Source organism: Typopeltis vanoorti, chromosome 1 (genome assembly GCF_054136105.1).
Source record: "Typopeltis vanoorti isolate ZY-2024b chromosome 1, IOZ_Tvanoo_1.0, whole genome shotgun sequence".
Classification (NCBI taxonomy): domain Eukaryota; kingdom Metazoa; phylum Arthropoda; class Arachnida; order Uropygi; family Thelyphonidae; genus Typopeltis; species Typopeltis vanoorti.
The window spans coordinates 146,111,190-146,125,975 of NC_143549.1; the positions used below are offsets into that span (position 1 = coordinate 146,111,190).

The window sequence follows — 14,786 nt, forward strand, 5'->3', positions numbered from 1 at the left end:
ATCTAGGACAGACTCGAAAAGCCTTGAAATCAGGCAGAAAGAGCACATCGGCTATGTCAAAAACAACAGACAGGACATTTCTGGCCTATCGTCTCATTTCTCCACAACTAACCACGTCATTGAGAGGGACAAAAGTTGTTCCCCTTACTTAGAGGAAGATTACCATTCAAGAATTTTCAAAGAAGCAGCCACAGTCACCCGTTCTGGTGTCAACCTTAACAGAAATCAAGGCCTAATACTCCCAGAGATATGGAAAACCCTAATCAAATCCCTAAAAACAAAAAATGAACTTTAATACAAACTACAGAAAGTTCGTAGCAACAGCTAGCTAATCTTGTACACGCGATACATGTTTCACGCACGTTCGATACTATTTTATTTGTAATTATTCGAGTCAGTTTTTTACAGTTATTCTTGTCAGTTTTATAGTTACACATAATTGTGAGATTGTTTCAACCTATATGTAAGTGCTCTGAAGACACCAACAGTTAAAGTGTGCGAAACTAGTTGGTTAAGTTAATAAAATTGATCAACACTTGATCTGTAAACCAAAAATATTATTACTAATTCTCAGGATCAAGAAAATAAACTTTCATTATAAGCTTACAGAATATTTGTATTCTCATTCGCTCTCTGTCTAGCTAGTCAAAATATTTAACTTCTTAAGCAAATTAAGTACATTACTTTTCAGTATTCTTTATTTTTTATTTATTTATTTATTTTTTTTTTAGAATCTCAGGAATTGTAAGAGACGGGTGAACCTTTCTGATAGAGTAGTAATTACAGCGGTTTTAAAATCATTTAAGTGATTTGTTTTGTTTACTTAAATTACATTTAAGTTTTGTAATTTAATAAAATTTTGATATAAACGATTTTCTTTATTTACCAGCTAGAGGCTAATCGAACTTGATGCGACATTTTTTTACATTAGTAGTAATCTGTGGTCTGGTATATTACTGTTAGGTAAAAAAAAAGAAAGGTAAAGAAAAATTTCCGTCGAGGCGGATTTGAACCACCGACCTATGGATAGCTATATTACACATCTACAGTCCACCGCTCTGCCAGCTGAGCTATCGACGGAAGCCGACAACTTCGGCCAAACAGCGACATCTTTACAGTTATCTTTATTTATATACTGCTAAAAGTTGCTTTTTATTTCTAGCTATCAATATAAAAGCAAAATGTCCATGTAAATAAGCAAATTCATTTTGCTTATTTACATGGACAGCAGGACTCTATTACAGAATGTTCCTCTGCGAAAAAAATAATAAATAAATAAAAACTTTGATGTGGGTTGAGCTCTATATTGTATTAGGAACAGCACAAGATACTAGAGGTGGAAAGATAACTGAACTGAGACTACAGTAATCACTGGATCTCAGTGGTTGAAGACAGATCCAATTAACCGCAGTCGAACTAGTCGGGGTGTGTATTTAAGCTGATGAAGTCCGCTTTGGATGTTTATTGTTCAAAACGGACTCCATCCATTATTCAGTCCATCAGAGATTGTCCTTTGGGGGGGGGGGGACAAAAAAGAATAATCATTCACCATTCTGATTCTCCCACAAAATGAGAAGTTTTCATTTTTAAAATGGGGAGTTGTTTTGGAGAGCGGTTTCAAGATCTGATTGTCCTTAAATGGATCAATATTTTCTCATTTCTTTCATGGGAAAATCCAAATGAGTGGTGACGTGACGACACTTAAACAACTCTCCAGCAATAGAGGGTGTCGGTGCAAAGGAACTTACTTTAGTTTTTATTCTATGTTAGTATTTGTTAGACACACGTTTGCCTTTGAATCTTTATCATGCACGTCATCATACCTAACGAGTTGCAGATAAGGAGTAAGAAAAAATAATATTAGTAATATAACTAACATTATTTCTTTATAATACTTGATTTATTAGCATGAAATCCATTTAATATTATCGAAAATGAATCTATTTCAGGGATCCCTCATTACATTAATCATATCAGATTCATACTAAGAAAAAAAATTATCAGTTCAGTATCTTAATCCCAGATATTAGAAAAACTGCTAAGTATTACTTTTCGTATCATCTGTGTCTTTTATAATGCGATTTCTTTGTGAGTAGCGATCACGGTAATATATTGCTTGATTTTTTTCTTCGATCTTTTTTAATCAATGTATGAAGGGTGCATATTAATGATCATCATGAGGCGATCATCTTTTGTGAAATCATTGATTAATTAAAACTATTGGTATTTTAATACAGCACCTTAAAATATTATACGTGTTGCTGTCCCTGCACTAGTATCCACATTTAATATGCATATTACATGAGTAGAAAATAAGAAAATCAAAAGAAAAAGGTCAGGAAGATTCTCCAACTCTTCGCATCTTATTCGAGTAATCTTCTGCTGAACTACTTCTCTAACATAAAGCCCTGTATTTATCTTGGAGTAATCCAAGACTGTGGTACTATTAGTAACACTAATAGTACCACATGTTTTATTCATGTTAGAAGTGTTACTATTCCTAACACTTCTAACATGAATAAAACATCATCGCCATAGAAGTAAGCACAGGTGATATTGGAAGGTCTCACGTTTAATATTTAAGAGGAGTAAGGCTCTCGTGATAACTATCGATTTGAAATTCAATAATATCTTTTTTTAAAGAACCAAAAATGTGTATAGGAACCATCCTTCGCCGGAATAGGAAGAGATTGGTCAAATAGGTTGGGTGATTTGAAACATCCAGATGACGCGTTTATCTTGGTGATGCTTTTGGTGAGTTTACTTGACTTGATTTATTACAGTGGATTTCGAAATGCACCTGATATGTTCAGAGAGACTCGTAATGTTTTCTTTTTTTTTTTTTAGCTCAATTTCTACAGAACTATCACGAGTGAGTCACTTTAATCAGTTGAAAACTCTTTATATTGAAAATCAAATTATTAACAAACTCTTTTAATATTCACTTTTCTTTTGTACGTATTTAAGCATTTGTTGTCTTCCCTCTCCTTCTCCTCCTCCCACATTTCTTTTAGCGCTTTATTTGTTCACCTCTCTTTCTCTTAGTGGGTACTCCCTGAAGCAACAGGATACTAAATGACTGCACTGCTCACACGCACACACACTTTACCAATAACTAAATTACTGGGCTTCTAGTCTCGTTACGTCCGGAAGTGTTTCCGTAACATGATATACACTCCTGCGGGCTAATCTAACGCCATCTCGGTGACATTCTGGCTAGAAAAACACAGGTCATCTTGATCTGTACGACCGTAGAGTTGTACGGATGTCATCAGACACCACTTAGCCTGCTGTAAGGCGTCTGTCAGCTGTATAACAGCGGACATGGGCCAGTAGTGTTAGATGCTATTGGATTTCCGTGCAATGTCATCTCGCTGTCTTCAACATATTTCTCTCTTCAGTTGTACTACCGTCATGAACGCTCATTGCCAAAAGAAGTGTCGAGTCATTTGTAGCGTTAATGTATTGGCAAATAAATCCTTGATATTGCAGCTGTTAGAGAAGAAAGACTGTAGTCGGAATAAGGTCTATGTAATGGCGTTTATCATGCCAACCGTTTCTGCGTTAAAGGACATTGAGCGAGAAGTAATTACAGTTAATTATAGTATACTTGTCCAAAATACAGAAAATCCTAAAGTCTAATCTTTTGTTTTAATTTAATTATTAATTTGCATTAATAATGAACAAACCGGGTGATAGGTTACGAAAAAGATTTGAGCAAAAAGTGATATGAATGATAGAAATAAATTAAAATATGACATTTTAATAAAGTAAAGATAACATATTCATCAAAGATTACCTCTTAGCAACAAGGTTAAGTGTTTTGTTTTAGTCACGTTGCGAAGAGAGTAGGTTATATCACTTAATTGCTTGTGTTCGTCAGGTAGTTGATTTTTTTTCCTGAAAAAAAAAAAAAACACAATTTCTTTGTGGAAAGACCTGGTAATCGATCTAAAAGAACAACTAATTCATCTTCGATTGAAAAACATTTATAAATGTTTATCGCATCCTTAGAGAATTCGACGAGCTCGTTTAAATAAAAAAACAGTCATTCTTCTGACTGCGCGACGCGTGTGTTAAAGGGAGGTTAGAGAACTAACTAAGCTCTAAAGTGGAATATTTAATATAATAATTTTAAAAAATTATAAACATTTTAGTTGCATAAAGGACAAATATGTAGTCCTGACAATATATCTAGCATCCAAAGTTAATATATATATATATATATATATATATATATATTGCAATGAGGATCGTGAAAATGTTTTGACAAGTTGGCCTTATGAGGATTTCATTTATAGAGGTCCTATAGCAGAAGCCAAAAAATAGTGCACTAAAAATAAACACTGCTTGAATATACATATTAGTACTATTAACTTTAATTATTAGTTGAAACTGGAAGATTCAATAATTTTATTATTGAGTCTTTCGGTTTCTGTTTTATTTATTTATTTATTTTTTAATTTAAAAGTCATTCTTGTCACTAGGATGAAAATTTTGTCTATAATAGAAATATTACTTAAGTATTAATTTATTCTGAGTATTATTTATGTAGTATGGCTTACGTTTCCATTCAATTAAGGTATATTTACTCTCAATTTTAATAGGAGAATTTTACCACAACCGTATACAAGGATAAGGTGGTTAGCCCTATGCCTCCCTGTGTATCCTATGTATGTAGAAGTGTTGAGTTCTCAAGGCCGGTTTGCCTGCTTACGGGACCAAAAACTCCAGATAAACTGGTTAGAAAAACCCTGCAGTCCACGCCCAAGACAGGCTAACTTGGCTATGTCTGAGAAAGATCCTTAAGCTCCTCACGTCGGCAACGGGAATCGAACCCAGGACACTCCTTTCCCAGACATATGGTTGGGAAGCGCATAGCCTCTAGGTTAACCGGGCAGACAATAAGAGAATAAATATTATTAATTCTTACACTCCCTCGCGAACAATACCTTTAATTTCGAAAGACACTCACACTAAAGCATAAGAAAGCTATTCTCATCATCATCATCATGTTCAGCACTCGCTGTTATTTATTTATTTCTTTTTTTGACATATGAGGAATAAAAATAAGAATTTGGAATCTTTTAACGCTGATTTTTGTTTAACTGATTTTAATTTTTGCCTACTTTAAATGAGTTATGAAGCATTTTAAAATTTGTTGTTAGTAAAACACCACTTCTTTTTTTTAATTCTTTGGATGATGAAATTCTAAGTCGCGTTGATGTCTCGTATATTCTTGCAAGATTCAAAATGCTATCCGAGAAATGATTTCACTTTAAAATCCTTGTAAAATAGAATAGATCCACTCTGTTTTGCGAATCGTGTGTAGTTTCTACCGTGATCTTACAAAAACTTCTGTGATGATAAAAATAAAGAAATAAATAAAACTTATAAACGCTCTTACATGCTCAGATATATATCAAGTTTACGGGTTTTTTTTTTTTTTTTTTTTTTTTTTTTTGTAATGACTTTAGTCAAACCGACAGTTAAGGCTGCCATCTTAGTGTCTGAATCCATTAAAAACGTAATTGATTGACAGGCGCATTTGTTTGAACTCTCTTCCAGTCGTTTCTATTACTCATTTCCTAACCTGAAAGTTTATTTCTCCACTTTTCTCTTTAAGCAAAGAGTCTATTATAGTAATAAGTCTCTCATCCAATCCGATTCTTATTTTGCTGAAAACGAAAGACCATATGGACGCGCTGTTCCCTCTAGTTACAAAAATATACAACTTCCCTCTTCCTCCTCTCCTCTTGTACGATTTTATCACTCACTATTCAATGCCCACGCTAAAAACAATAGAAAGGATTCAGAACAGCAAAGTTTTTTTGTTTTTTTTTTCCAGTTTGCTGCATTTTTATTCACATCTTCTATTCTTTGTTTTTCAAGGAGGAATATAACAGAAATTTGAGATTAAGAAAATAAAGAGTACAGAAAAATCACAAATGATCATTTACGATGAACAGTAATCATTTAAATAACCCGAAGTTATTCCAATGGTGATTGAAAAATAACTTATACATTTTTTTACTTTATTTTTCAGTGAATTACTCTGAATTAACAAACAATTATGGTTTCATTAATTGAAACTAATTAAGCTTTTCTCAGTAATGAGAAAACTAAGGTTGTGAGGAGACGATGTTATATTTATTTATTAAGTGGAAATTTCTTAGAAAGGTTTTGTTGCGTAGGGGAGAAGTACGGGATTTTCTTTAGAGCAAATCCTGTTTAAAATCTGCAGTCTTTATTGACGATGCCCTTTGGGTAGAAAGATCTAGGTTTGAATCCTATGTATGATGAGAAGAAGGTGAACAATGAGAAAAACAAGCCTGCGACAGTTTTTTTTTTCCTCAAAGAAGCTCATGTTTTTTTAATTATTCTAGACAAATCACTGCAATTAATTAACATAATACACTGGAGCTCGCAATAGCTGCTTCTGCTCTAAGATCGAAACAGTTCAACAGCAGTCGTCTGGAACCAGTACCAGAATACATAAAGATCAGCTCCGTAACTTCGTCAAGGGCCGACAACCTAACCATACAACAGACAATTTACTTTTGGCAAAAACCAAATTCAATAATTTAGAAACATGCTAAATGCGAAAAGAATCCAATTATGGTTAAATGCTTTGCTTTCAAAGTATGTCATCTGGATATTATTGTGTACAAATGTTCAAGTCATGCGATCCAAAATAAATTTATTTTGGAGGCAAAAAATCACGTAATTTGTCCTGGTTGGCCAAGTGGTCGTCTGCATTAGCATATCCACTCTTCAGCCAGCAGTCAACTGGTTCAACTCCCGTCAAAGGCATGAATGTCTGTGATAGTCTTCGGATGGGAGATGAATTTATATATATAAATTAAAAAATAGAAAAATAAATTCAAAATGATACAAAAAATTCCTTATTCCCCAAGGTACTAATTGTAACTTTTATTGTGGCTCTGTATTGAAGCATAAAAATTTTTAAAAAACTCAACTCTTGTGACATAAGGGTGGCATTGATAAAAAAAAAAATTCCGGAAATATGTGACTTCTGAAAAAAAATTGATTTTTTTTATATTTTTAAATATTATTAATAAAATATGAAATCTAAGTTTTCATAAACCTGCAGAATCGATACTAATTTCATAAACCTGCTGAATTTTATACTAATCCTCACAATAATTCGTCTAGCTGTCATTCTCAATCCAGACTCAACTTCTGTGGGAAAGCGTCTAGCAAAGGTTCTTTGACATCCAAAAATTCGACTTCCAAAACAAAGTCAAGTTTGTGACGGTGAAGGTTTCAGAAAGCATTTATTTATATAGCAGTGAAACTAAAAGAGTGATTTGAAGATTAGAAGAAAAAAAACACATTTTTGTACTTAATTTGTATGCAAAATCGAATCATAAGCGGCAAAGAAAATTGATTTCAGTGTTCAATTAAATCTAAACTTTTATTGAGAAGCAAGCGTCCAATTGAATGGCTGCTAAAGTACCAGCTTTGTCAATCATCGATGCTATGTATGTTATGTGTCCTTCCTTAAAAAGGAAAAATAAAGTCACCTGTTTTTTGTTCTTTCTCTCTCTCCAATACGCACACGTTCTTTTTTCTTTTTCATTTATTTATTTTTTTATCTGTAGACGATCGCTATTCACCCCCCTCCACGGAGCCAGCAAACCGGAGGGAGTCCATCCGTGCCGCCAATGAATCAGCGGTAATTCAAACCACATTACCCTTCTTCTGGAGTGCGTCCTTTGAACGCGGTGGTCGCTCATATAATAGAGCGTTTAATGACGTTTCCGCAATAGCCATCAGCCGCTCCGATGCTGTGAATAATAATCGCATTTTACGTTTGTACTCCGGCAGTCAAACGTCGCTTCCATTTCGGTGCCGTCAATGCACGAGGAATAGTCAAACCCGTGTCTCAATCAGAGACCCATCGAAAGCTGCTGGCCTTATCTCCATATTCTAATAGAGTCAGTCCAGACACGTTCATTCCGAGCTTTGTTATGTAGAGGTTAAGCTTTTCTCAGTGCCCTTCGCACCGGCAAACCTCCCCGGCTATGTCCACACTTGCAGAAGTAATTGCCCATTTCTTGAAGAGAGCTAAATGAGAGAGGCGGTCCTCTTTGTTATCCCACTGACAGCAAAATAGAAAGCAGACAGTTTGTCTTTGACCGCATGCTGATCTACTCGGATTTTAGTAGTCCCTCCACAATTCTACGACGTTGGTGTCTCAGACCGTGAGCGTCGAAATATCTGCTTACGATATTATTTTCGTCAAGTTCAGTGCTACGCGTAAACACAAATACAAAACACGGAAGTGCGTTTAATATATCGTTGAGTATGTTGTAGACTACAATATCTTCAACTATATATTAAACTACAATTTGTAGTCATCATGTATATATTGTAGACTACGAGCCGCCACTGATTGTAGTCTTCGTGTATATATTGTCTATATTCAACGAATTATAATGTGTATGTTGTTAATGCAAATTCATTTTTATTAGCAAAATTTGTCAAAATGATTTGAAATAAGAACTCTTCCTGGACTGTACTGTCTAATACTTTGAAGGATAAAATTTAATAAAAATTTAGTATTTACGATGCTGGTCAGGTTGGCTGAGAGATTAACGTACCCATTTTCCTATCAACAGAGTGTAGATTTTAATCGACCGAAGATCACACTGTTCTTGAGTAGAAGTCATAATAAAATACGAAAAATTTTCATCTTAATGTTGATTATCAAACTGTTTTTAGTAGAATATTTAGACAAAATTTTGAAACCAAGAAAAGTGTATATTAATTACACATGACACACTGTTTACAGCTAAAAGGCCAACGAGGCTGTAGTTTACAATATGCTGATAGATGTCACTGTACAACTCTTTGTGAAATATACATACAGCTATGAAACAATACAGATAGGTCACTGATAGTTCCAGTACACTTTCATAACTGCCTTTTTAAAAACTCGTAAATGATCCTTCGTCAATTAACATGGAATAAAAGAAGTGAATTACATCTTATCAGTCATCTTATAAGGCAAGTGATTTCAAACATTAAAAATCATGAAAAAAGACGTATAAGGTATCCCTATTAACGCAGTTTCTTTTGAAGTTTTTTTCTTCTTTGGCAAATAATCATTGAACAGCTAATTAGGAGGTGTTACCTATAAAATCATAAATTACAAATAATAATATTGAGTTATTAACTAAGTAATTATTTAAAAGCATGTAATTATTAAGCTGTGCTTTGAATGTATGTTTTCTTTCAGCCTAATGGTTGGTGGGTAATAATACCACATTACTAGGGAAGTTTTATTGAACAATGTGGCTTCCAGTTGCCTTCCTTGTTCAATAGTATATCTTATGTCTGTAGGTATGTAGATATGTTCATTCAGGGGGCCAATTGCGTGTTCTGAGGGATAAAAAACCAGAGTTTCCGAAAAAAAAAAAAAACTCTTCACTTCCATAAACGAAACTGGCTAACTCACCTTTGAACGAAAAGCCCTGATAAGAGTTCTTCTCTTATCAGGGCTTATCTTATCCTAGCAGTATTAGAATCAAGGTCTTTCCGACTAAAGGGTCCGACAAATCCAACCGAACTACGGAGGCTCTGAGTCATAAGGGAATTAAACAAATTATTGATTTTTCATTCATAATACAAGATTAAGAAATTCGAAATTTTCAAATGTGTTTGAAAATTTCGAATATTCGAATACAGTTGAAAGTTCCAACTGTATAGGACCGTTGGAAATTCAAAATTTGTTTCTACTTTGGAGAGAGGATATGACATTATCTATTAAAACATCAAATAACTTTTTGGAGACGTCCTATAAGAGTTTATTAAAATATTAATTGCATCCGTCTTTTCTTAGAGTTGATCAAGCGAGTCCAATTCAACGGAAAATTTAGTTGGTTTACGAAATTTCGATTTTTTTTCTTGATCTCTATAGTTGATTAAAATCAGTTATTTCTATTAAACTTATATTTACTGTTCAACAAATTTAAATATTACATTTGCTATAACAGAAGCTGCGACTAAAAATTATTACATAATACACAGACTCTTATATCAAACTTTCCTTCGCTGTAGGATGAATGAACATGGCAATGTATTTCTCTATTAGCAATGGTAGTAGATAGATATTTGTAATATATATATATATATATATATATATAAAATATAGAGCCTTCTAATATGATAAATTATGGACATCTTCCTTTGACATGTTAACTCAATGGCTTATTTCTGCCATGTACCTTTAGGCGCAATTAATTGTATTTAACCCAAATTTTTAAACTCAAAAAGTTAGAAATGCAATCATTCGACTGTAAATAACCAGAAGGATTGATACTATTCTGTATTTCTTTTTTTTTTCTTTTTTTTTTTGTGCTAAATTGAAGCCTTCTAGGCTTCTTCTTCACTTATTGTAAACTAAACTTTTAATATATTTATTTAATCAAATGCAACATTTCAAATAACTCCATATATCCATATTAAACTTTCCACTTTATATTTGTGTAAAAAGTTTGGGAGAGTTTTTTACACTGATAAAGTTGCATAACTTTATCTGTTATGCAACTTTTAATGAAAACATTATGCAACTTTATGCGACTTTCAATGAAATAACGCAAGCATTTCAACCAATTAGTATTAGATATGTATTTATTTCACTTCTAGTTATATCCCAGATCCTCGGCAGTTTGTTTCAACACAGTCCTTTGATTGGAAATACCTGGATTCGAATCCTATCTATAAGGCGAAAAATCCTCATCAGGGATTTTTAATTAAAAGCGAAAGCCGGTCTCATTCGGAAGTTAAGGTTTTTTGCTCCCGGAAATTCGGGTTTTTCATCTCTCAAAATAGACAAACAGCTTCCACCTTTCCCCCACCGAACAGATATCTACAGACATACTATTGTACAATGACGGCAACGGAAAACCATCTTGTTCTATAATCATTATTCCATAGTAGTAGCTACTTCAATGAAGTAGCTACTTCAACTAACCACTAGATTGAGGGGAAACGCACGCACGCATACACACACAGTTGTATCTGAGCTTTCCTAACTGCATATAGAATTCTGTTATCATACTAAGAAACGTCATTTTCCTTTTCTGTTTTTAGATATTTTATAAATATGAGCAAAGCAATAAATTAAGGATAATTATGAGCCAACTTTCCACTGTCATAACAGTTCATGCTATATAAAATATTATAAAACATTTTCGTGCGGCTTTAGGTAAGTTAAGCCATAGATAGTTGTTCGCTGTACAGCATTAATCTGCTGTGATTAGCCAATTAACTAAATGATTTGTTTTTTTCTGGCTAATATTAAGATGTCTGAAAGTATGGAGTTTTATAAATGAAATTTTGCTTTTAAATTAAAAAAAAAAGGATGAATTAAACTTGAGGTTTATGAAATTGGCATATAGAAAGGCTGCTGTGTGTTATTAGACTTACACGTCTTCGAGTTTGTTTTATCGAGTTTAGGTGGTAAGCAATGTCGAAAATTAGTAAACTGCGGAAAAAAGCCGAGTTTAGTTCGAAATAATTGATGATTAACTGTATGTATAACTCCAGAAGAGACTGAAAAAAAAAAGAAACTAAACTAAACGCCAAATTTTATCCATCTCTTCTTCTGTAGCCAATCACATCACTCTAGGTGCTTTTATTAAAAAGACCCCTTATAATTTATGTAAATGAAACAGCAATGTATTGTTTTCTTATTATTATTTTCCTCCCTGTCCCTTTTTTTGAACATCAAAATAATTTCTCTATTTCACTGAAAATTAAAGTATGTTAACATACAAGTACTATATGCATTATTAAACTGTACTGTGTTGTTAATTTTTTTTTTATTTATGAAAACAATTGTAACACAAGACCTACTAATTTAGTGTGGTGAAAAAATAATGATACGTCTTCCAAATAGCCTTCGTGATAATAACAACGGAAATGTCATTACACAAATCGTTTTTTTTTTTTTTAGGCTGCTAATTTTTAAGTGAAATGTAAAATTCTGCATTGCAGAAATAGGCTTCTACTCCTAATGAAACGTATCTTCTCATCTGAATTTACACTTAAGTATCTTCGCTTCCACTTCCGAACCTAGAATTCTTTCTGCTTATAAAATGTCAGTAAATGAATCATAAAAGTGGGCTTATACAATATATGCAGTACAGGGTGTTTCAAAAAGAATGACCCGATTTCAAATAATTATATTTAATAATGAAAATGTAGTACAGTTACAAAATAAATTACCAAGTATGAAGTAAGGCATATCGTCATATCAAATTCTGGGCCAAGGCCGTTCACAAGTCGCATTCATTTGTGGTTCGTCGTTGCAGAGATATACAATTTTCAAAACGGGGCATTCTTTTTGAAACCCCCTGTATAATACAGATCAGTTACAGATATAAAACACAACGGCATTCTTAATATCATTAAACCTATTTTTCCACATGTCAAATAAATATCATTTAATAATTAAAACATTTGTTTCAATTTATAATAATAATATATGAAAAGTATAAATTGCATTGAGGAATTATCTGAAGATACTTCAGATAATTCAGGAATTGAATGCAGATACTTCAATTATCGTAACTGATCTATCTCCTAGGTGTATTTTTATAGGTGATTCCTGTACCTTTCTCACGAAAGGTTATCGCCCTATATAGTGCATTACCACTGTGAAATGACCAAATGTTTCTACAGACCAAACATGAAACTTTTTGAAGTTAATTCAAGGCTTCCATTAAACAATGTGGTGGACTCACATCAGAACGGAAAATCATCTGTCTCCTCAGGCCATTGACAACTAACCATACTTGCAAATAAACGGGACACGGCATGGGTTGAAAAGCTGAGACGTTATTCACTGGCCCAATTAAGAAGCGTTCTGAATAATAAGTGAAAAGTCCATCAGAATTACCCGGCTTTCGCTTAGCGATTTTGATGGACAAACTGCTTCGCCAAAGGGACCCTTCTAGATAAAGCTTAGGAAGTCATTAATGATTTTTGGTACATGAAGACCAAAAACTGCATGCTCAATTTTTTTATGAAAAATTTGAGCATGAAGTTCGCATGCTAAACAAGTCTGTCATTCAAGCGGAATTATAATTCCCTAAATACAATTTTATAAGTGGTTCCTCTGGCAGCTTACATGTTTAAACACATCTTATTATTTATTGTTGCCTGTTAATTTAATTTTAGACATATATTATGTATGGCACTTAAAGAAAGTGGAAGGTTTTTAAAATTCTAATTTAAAATGAAGTGGCTGGATGGAGTAAGCTAGTTCTGTAGACTATTTAAAGTGAAATCAAAAATTGAGAAACTTCTGACCGTTTCCAAAAGAAATATATCCACGAAATGTCATTGATTATGCCTAAAATATTTAATGCTTTAGAACTGAAATATTTTATGATAGAGCGAACTGTAAAATCATAATAATAGATAAATCAATGCTATTCAAATTAAACCATGCAAAATAAATTAAATTAATTTTAAGTAAACTCTCACCAATATTTGTGAAAAATAAAATGAGTTTAATTTCATTTAAGGATCAATTAAAATAGACAGAAACATTAAAATTATTAAAATATGTAAAAAGAAGATTAAAGTCTTGTTATTTTAAAAAGACTACTGCATATTTAAAAACACTTCTATAAATAATATCATTTTAAATGAAGCTATTTGTAGAACTCATTTTTAAAAACAATTATGTCAATTGTTAGGCGAGCCATATAGCAGCTTCGGCCGTGCCAGAATGACTGCGTTTGTTCATCCAATATGTTAAAGGCATCTCCGAGTAAATGCATGAGTTTCAGGAGAGCTGCACTTAACCTAAACTATGACAATAGATAGAAGCATAATACAAATTAGATAAGCCTCATTACAAACTGATAACGAAAACTTTTTGTTGTTTGTGTTGGTCTTTGATTGACTGGTTATTTATTTATCAGTCAAGTATTTAATGCAAACAAATGCCAGAAAGATGGCAACCAATAATAACAAAAGAGAATTCCAGTAGTCTGACATCATCCATCAACATACTTTGTAAGAAAGATTTGCTGAATAGTTGAAGACACTTAGTTTAACACTCACTATAAGTTAACCCTAAGTATATATCACAGCTGTTTCCTGCTGCTTTCCCTAAATATACAGTTGCTCCAACTGGACACTCTTCGTCCTCTATTAAAGTACTTGTAACAAGTACTGTTTCCCTCGGTACAAGAAATACCTAATGATATCACATGACGTGTGAGTGGCAGCTGTGTGGAAAAATCCTTGACGTGAGGGAAAAAAAAAAGACTACGCACTCCCTATCTTTCCCGTTTTTCATTCTATATCCTCAGATTCTTGAAAATGCCAAACGGGAAGCGTACCGTAATGGTCATCTATCAACAGTGGGGTGGCTGCTTATTATCTTCAGCTGACATTTGACTTCTCCCTATCGGTACCCATTTCCATGACAACCGTGGCCACCGTGGAAACCAAATGATCAGCAAGAAGATGAACACGAGAGTTTTTTTTTCCTTACAGTGGAGGCTGTAAGCAAGTCCCACACTGAAATGAAATAAAACTTGCCAAAAAAATATATTTCTGTTTAATTCCTTATCCAAGTGTAAGCAAGCAAAGTTTGCGCTTGAAGGACTAGGCTACTTTTATACAGAGGCTAATAGCATCATATCACTTGCCTTAGTCTTCCATAAAATTCCTTTCGGACGTGTATATTGTTATGCATTATGGGAAAGGTCACTACCCAGACTGGTTTCGACCTTTAT

General features: G+C 33.3%; 1 non-coding gene across 1 annotated transcript; it reads right to left on the bottom strand.

Moving 5' to 3' along the window:
• Positions 1–992: 992 nt before the first annotated feature.
• On the bottom strand, positions 993–1,080 carry TRNAY-GUA (transfer RNA tyrosine (anticodon GUA)). Its single transcript is given in 2 exon segments — positions 993–1,028; positions 1,044–1,080. It is a non-coding gene; the product is annotated as a tRNA-Tyr (tRNA).
• Positions 1,081–14,786: the final 13,706 nt, after the last annotated feature.